Raw genomic sequence first — 7,310 nt, forward strand, 5'->3', positions numbered from 1 at the left:
CTATTTTTGTTTTCAGGAAGAAATATAAGTGCTTTTTCACTATAAAGCTTTCTTAGGCATTGCTGTCTGCCAGGGACTTCCATGCCTGCTTCCAGAGAGAAAAGGCAATTACCTCATAATTTCTGAGAAAAGCCACTGATTTTCCCTTTGCTCCTGCCCAGTCCTCCTCACTAAGCTGAGCACGTTTCTGGTACATCCCAATGGCTAATTTAATAAAAGATACCCCCTCTTGAAGGAGGTGGTTCTCTGCCGTGATATACACTGCTACCTTCCACGTGGCTGCCAGGGAAACGCCAGGTGGATGGCCTCAGAGTGTGTGACCACAAGCCTTACCACCTGTAAACAGAGGGAGGCTCTTACAAGTTCTCCAGAGCAAGTTATTGCTGTCCCTGTGCCCTCAATCAGTAGGCAAAGCTCTGCACATCTTACAGTCGGACAAACACACAGCAATTCAATGTGCTTTGTGCATAGTTTTCATGACAACCCTTATATTAGGCTGGAATGAGCTGGGATATTTGCTGACCCCCAAAGCACAGGATCTAAAGGAAACTGCCCCCTTGGTGCCCTCATTTTATCTCCACCTCCAGTTATTCTTGGGAGGTGCTGTCCTAGCCCTATGTCCACATGGATCCTAGAGAATAATTTGGTATAATTCAAATAATTGTATCCAGCAGTTCAACAGTATGTCCAGTCTCATATGCTACTGTCCATGGATTTTCTCTCATTTCACCTTGCACTTCTCACTCTAATGCATCACTGTGGCTCAAACACCACTGCAGTAACTCCTTGGAGTCATTCCTGTATTGCAACACTTCACCTGTAACTATTCTGAGCAGCTCTGCTATGACAGACAAGATTAATTATCTGTGCCTATAAAAGCAAGAATTGCACTTAAGACTTTTGTCTGTATTTCCTGGGCTTGAGCTAGTTCCTCCCCTCAGCTGATGGCTATCACAGAAGGCTGCTTCTGTCCATATGCAGTGCACAGACACTTTGGCTTTTGCCTGCTTTATGACACATCAGTGGATGGATACCACCATCTAACAAACCAGCTGCTTTTTGCATGGAATCTGTTTGCAGACTGAAGACAAGATTCTCACACCTTGGAACAAAGCAGCAATGTATCAGTGCACCTGAAAGTCTCGATATCCCTATGCCATGCACCCTATGTGCTCACGTGTCAGAGGCACAGTCATGCTGCTGAGCAACCTGTCTTATTGATAGCACAGCTGGATGTGGTCACGACTTCATCATTGCTGGGTCACAGCTGGGAGAATCCCCTCTCTTATATGAGCACTCAGGACTAAGCAATCAGCATCCCTGCTGCAATCCCAGATTGTCACCTTTGCAAGCTGATCTCTCAGAAAAGCATTCCATCATTTCAGAGCAGAACTGTTCTCTGTTCAACAAACTCTGCCACAACTCAGGGCTTGCTAAGAGAGGGGAAATACAAAATGCTAACATAAATACCTGTGGGGCTAATGAAAGTTTGTTTGGTTTTTTTTGTTGTGGTTTATTTATTTATTTTTTTTTGTGCGTGTGTGTGGTTGGTTTTTTTGTGTGGTTTTTTGTTTGTTTGTTTTGTTTTGTTGCTTTCTTTTCCATATTTGAATTCTGCTTTTCAAGTATGAAAATGCAAATTTAAGTACCTCAAACTTACTGTCTTTGTTGTTTCTGGAGGTGCCTTTGTTTCAGTGAATATCCCCCTTCCATTATGCTAGTGTTTAAAGCTCCTCACACAGAATGCAATTTACCTCCTTGTGTAGCATGAGATCAGAAGCCAGAGATTCTGTTTAGTAAACCAAGGCTTACGAGGTGTTCTGTTTTACATAAGCAATAGCCTGAAAGCAGCCAAACCAGAAAGGCAGAAAAAACGTAATCATTCCTAGGAAAAGGGAGCAGCCCTCTCATTATCATCCACTTGTTGGAAATATATATGGATTTTTTAAAGTACTACTAATAAACAATTTTTCACTCACCCACTCTTCAGGATGCTAACGTATCCTGCATATTTTGGTTAAAATCCAGTTCTTCCCAACTTAAGAGCACTGAACTGATTTTATTGCCAATTCTGAAAAGTGTTAACAGGAGTAAATCACCCCTCACATTACTGCTGTTGTTCCCTCGCCCTGAGCCAAATTCACTGCTAAGCACCTCTGACCACACAGCTCATATAAATGTTCATAATAGAGGAAGTGTCTTACATCTGCTTATTCTCACACAATTAGAAAAAAACACCTTACAAAAAGCTATGGCACTGTTGTATTTGATATATATACATATATATTTAGTTATTGCTTACTTCTTCATGCCATATGCTCAATATTGAGCAGAAAAATTAAAGTCAGATATGCAGATGCCGGAAAAGTGCATAACATCAAGAAAAGGAAAAGGAAAAAGAAAAGAGGGAAACTAAAGCCATTTGGTGGTGTCAATTTTCATTGTGCACTACACTGCAGGAGAGCTTTTGAACTCCAGTTTGGAGGAGCTTTATTAGAAACCAATTCTCCTCAGTGACCTCTGGAGGCCTAGTCCTATACAAGAACAAGCCAGATGCCAAAATGAAAGGGGGAAACTCATTATGTAGAGGTGTATTTCTGAGGTATGAGCCAAACACAGAGAATTGCACCAAGTGGGATTGCTACCGATGAGCCTGAAATATTCCTGCAAGAAATGAAAGAATTTTTTTTTCATCTTCTGTATTAATTTCCCCTATTTTATTTTACACTTGTAACATCTGGTTTTGTTCTTACCTCTCCTATGATATACTGTTCCCTTTCTTCCTTAGTCGTTTACTCTTCTGATGTCCCCTATTTCTCCTTCTTAATTCTCATCTCATTATAGTCCTTCTCTGTGTCCTGTTTTCCTCTTCTCCTCAGTTTATTTCCCTCCTCTCCTTGCTCCCTCTGACTTAAAGGGGCATAAGTTCATACAAAAGCTTAGCAATGTAACTATAAACTTCAGAGAAAAAAATGAAACAGCAAATGACTTTGCATTGTATTAGCTGGAATTAGTAAGTGCTGTTACAGAACTACAGCTCAGCAGAAGTGCCATCACTTACAGATCTGGAGTTGGGAGTTTAATTTCATTTTCAGAGCTGCCCTTCTCTCCATTTTTGCTGACTGACAAAGCCAAAGCAACCTGGTTGAAAATGAAATGATTTCAACAACTGTGACATACTGCATGACATAACAGCCAACATAAAGCCATCATTCTCTGTGTTTACACTGGTACTGATTCTTAACAGCATGTTGTTAACTCAGCATAAAGCTCTGCTGGTCTAAAACAATTCAGGTACAAGGGCAATTCTACAGCCAATCATGCTCCATCCCTATAAAGAATTATTATATCAATCTAAGCTGGCATGTAAGTTAAACCTCACTCCTTGACAGCTTAAATTTACATTGTGACCCACAGACTTATTAATCTCCCACCGCCGAGAATCATAACCCCTCGATCACTACATGCACATCCACATTATCCTAAGAATCAATGGATGCTGCAGTGTTATACATATTATCAAATCCAATTGTTGTCAATTAACCCAGTACAACATTTGCATGGAGAATTTAAATAAGGAACATCATATTATGCTGTGTGGTCGATAAAGTGAAAATGCAGGCACTGACAAGGCTTACCATTTGGCCTGCTACCACAGTATCCATCTCTCTGAATGGAAGTTATTTATGCTCCCACTGAATTATGGCTTCTATTCAAATATTGGCAAAGCTGCAATGTACAAATAATGTAACATCTACAGTATGCTGCGGTTGGATACAGCTCTTGGGGATATCTTGAAAGCATAATTTTTCCTTCTGGAGCATGTCTGTCAATCCAGGACTTATGGGTGGATACTTTTCAACTTAGACAAAAAGGTGCTCCTGAAAAAAATACTTCAGTAGCAGATGTGTTGTTCAGCACATCCATGTACAGCGGGAAGGACACCTTTCACTGCACTGGCTAAACACAAGTTCTACTAATTAGAAAGAATCCTGACTTCTATAAAATAAAATGAGGTTCGGCTTTTTTCACTTTCAGGAAAAGCAAATGAGCAGATGAGGATAGTAAAATGCATTGCATTGACAAATTAGTTGAATCTGGGCACTGTAAGAAAACTAAGCTCCTTTATAATTTAAACTAACAAAACTGCCCCCAGTATCATGTGCTATCCTACACACAATCAGTACGACCATATGGAACAACCGTCCTCCCAGTTAATGACAGCAACAGCATTGGCTTTTCCAGCTGAAAGACATCTCCTGCTCTTGAACAAACTGGTTATCTGTAAGTTCTGAGTGAGAGAAAAAGAAATATCTTCTGTTGAAGGGCTTCAAACAAACAAGATAAAGCAAGTTTAAAGGTTTCCTGCTATGTTTAGCTCAAAATTTAGGCTCTGTGTCAAATAACTTGTTACTGACTTAACTGCTATAAAAGTGGTTCCATTAAGAAATATTCCAGTGGAAAGTACTTTGGTTAAAAGACAGATAAACCTCAGTAGTACCTGCAGAACAAACCTGTGGCATGGGGCTGCTTCACGAGCCAGGCGTGATGCATATTAGAGGAAAAAAAAGGCTGTCTAGTGTCTTTCCATTGCACAACTCAAAAGAAACTCAGAATAGAAATATGGGTCAAGATCTCAAATTTGGAAAGTGAGTGTCTACACAGGCATTGTGTAGATGCTGCTGCTGAATCCTGTATTATTTCAGGCTACAGACCAACTGCAGGCATCAGTGCCCACATCCACTGCCACTGCAGGCAGTGGGAGCTCTTCTGTTGACTTTAATACTAGAGGCTAAAAGATTTCATAAAAATGTTTGTTTTCCTTTTCCATCTCTCTCTTCCACAAAATACTTCTGGCTCACGAAGTTTTAGTCCCACCCCTCTGCATTATTTCAAAGTCTTGAAGTTTCTTGTATGAATGCATGACATAATAAGCCCTACTGAAGCATACAAAACTAAAGTTCAAGTCACACCTGAACATTCAAAAAATACGGATGCTCCCTAAATTTGACAATTTGGCTCAGTACAGCAGGGCAGCAAACCAAAATCTTTGCCTCTGAACTCCCCAGGTCCACAGGTGTCCAAGTGCGAGGCCTCAAAGGAATCACGTATCTTCATATCTTCAGGAAGCAGGCAGCTTAAAGACCAAAGAGTTTTGGGTTTTTTTTCTGTGTTGTTTTAACAATAAGTGAGAAGACAACTGAGATTTTCACTTTTTAAAAACTTGGCTGATTTATTAGGGCAGGGCCTTTCTGAAACAGAAGCTAGATAAACTCTCTTCATGTCTCTCTTTTGCTCAATCCTTACAAGTTCACAGCATTACGTGTAGCTCTCCACTCTTTAATGCTCAGGTGGTTTTGTACATGGTAAGGATGTATTTTACTGATTAGGGACTTAAGTGTTTTGCAACGTGCTTATTCCTGGGGTAGATGTAGCCTTGGAGAAACCAGGCTGCCATGGAAAACTGGAAGACTCACAAGGACTGTAGGCTGCATCTTTGGAAAGCGTTGCCATGGCTGCAACGGAGCAAACCTGCCCATTCCTCTGGTTCTGCCCTAAAACTTGGAGCCTTTGATGAGGTGGATGTTGCAACCAGCCAAACACAGGGGCACAAAGGAGTGGAAAACAGGAATATAACTGCAAAGACTCTGGTGGTCAATGGACAGGTGCCCAAACTGTGATGTTAGCAAGGCAGCCCCATGAGAAAGAATGGCTGCTCCTCTCACACCACGTGGCAAGTACCTTCCAAAAGGTGAAGAGTATGTGTATGAGTGTGTGTGTAGGTGGGGATTTTTAGCCTGCCTCTGACAAGGTGGGGAGTCAAAACTATTAAGAGGCAGATGAATGTTCTCATGGTCAAAAACAGAAAGGGAAAATTTGCTTAATAGGTATGGAAAGATGCAACAGGCTATCTAGCAATGATGGAGAACTAAGATAAGACAAAGTAAGCCTCTGTAAACAATCACCTCTTCCAATTGTAGGTTCTGCATGGGAATGTCTGAGGAATAAAGGGCTGAAAAACTCCCGAAGATCTCTCCCATGGCAAACTGAAAAGCTACAACATGCTACAAACAGCTAGAGAAAATGGCCTCTCTCCGAGTACAGCACAGCCTCCTACTGAGATAGTAACCTGTAAAAATCATGGCTTATTTTCAGAGAAAAGTAATAATCCAGAGGAATCCTATACTTAGCTACCAGAACTATGCTACCTCAAAGGAGCACAAGAATAGATATGCACCTTGTTTTTGCAGGGGAAAAACACCATGACTCTCTGTGTCACAGTTCTAAGTGTAAATGGTGCAAGCAGTAAGTACTAATGTTTATCTGTCTCATCTTAAAATGTATTGGAGACATCCAACCACAGAAACAAGGGCTTGTATAAGCTGCACAAGTCTGTCTCATATTAAGTATTGCCAGGCTATAAAGAATCAGGGACACAAGTATCTAGAGAGCTAAAATAAAACAATACCAATGATGGCCATAATAGTATGTTTATGCTTCTTTTCCTTCTAGCTCCAGAGCTGCTACACTGCACAACACAAGTTTCTGCTGCAAATAAGAGGACCAGAAATCAACTTTTTTTCCTTTCAGATGAAAGCCAAAATTCTCACTTAACTTGTGGAACTGGAGCTTTACAGAACTACTAGAGAACATCAGCATCACACACACACAAAAACTCAACAAAAACCAAACCAACAAAAAAAAGAGTGAGCTGACAACATTGTATTACAAAAGTACATTTATGAAATGAATAAAAATTGTACACCGGTGTAAATCACAGCTACACCTTGTTCAAAATGAGCCACATGCTCAATGTCAAAAATGGGCAGAACTCCAAGTAAGATGTGTGCTTGTCAATTACTGGATGAAATTTAATATGTAAGAGAAGAAACATATTGTACAGGAGAGAAGATGGCTCCTGGAGGGCTAATATCCACGTAAAAAATCTCTCCCATTCCACTGAAGTCCTGGAAAAGGTGAGTGATAGCGATGAGTGCCAGCTGGGCAGCTCTGGGCCAGCTCTCACGAAGCCGCGCAAGCAGAGCGGACACAGGCCCCGGCCAGGCCGGTTTGTGCAGGATCCCCAGCCTTGGCAGGCTCGGGCGAGTTTCACGGCACATCGGGGAACACTTGAGTGCATTTTCAGCAAGGAGCCCGAGGCTGGAAAGGGCCGGCGCTGCCTCACCCTCCGCTCCTGAGAACTGTGGGGTGACACTGGGCTGTGTGACGGGTCTGTAGGGCACCCACGGAGCCCAGCACCTCCAGGGGTGGCTCGTTCCCATCCTTCGTGCAGCACAACACAGACATTC

This window comes from Chaetura pelagica, unplaced genomic scaffold (genome assembly GCF_000747805.2).
Source record: "Chaetura pelagica isolate M959 unplaced genomic scaffold, ChaPel_1.0 scaffold315, whole genome shotgun sequence".
Lineage (NCBI taxonomy): Eukaryota > Metazoa > Chordata > Aves > Apodiformes > Apodidae > Chaetura > Chaetura pelagica.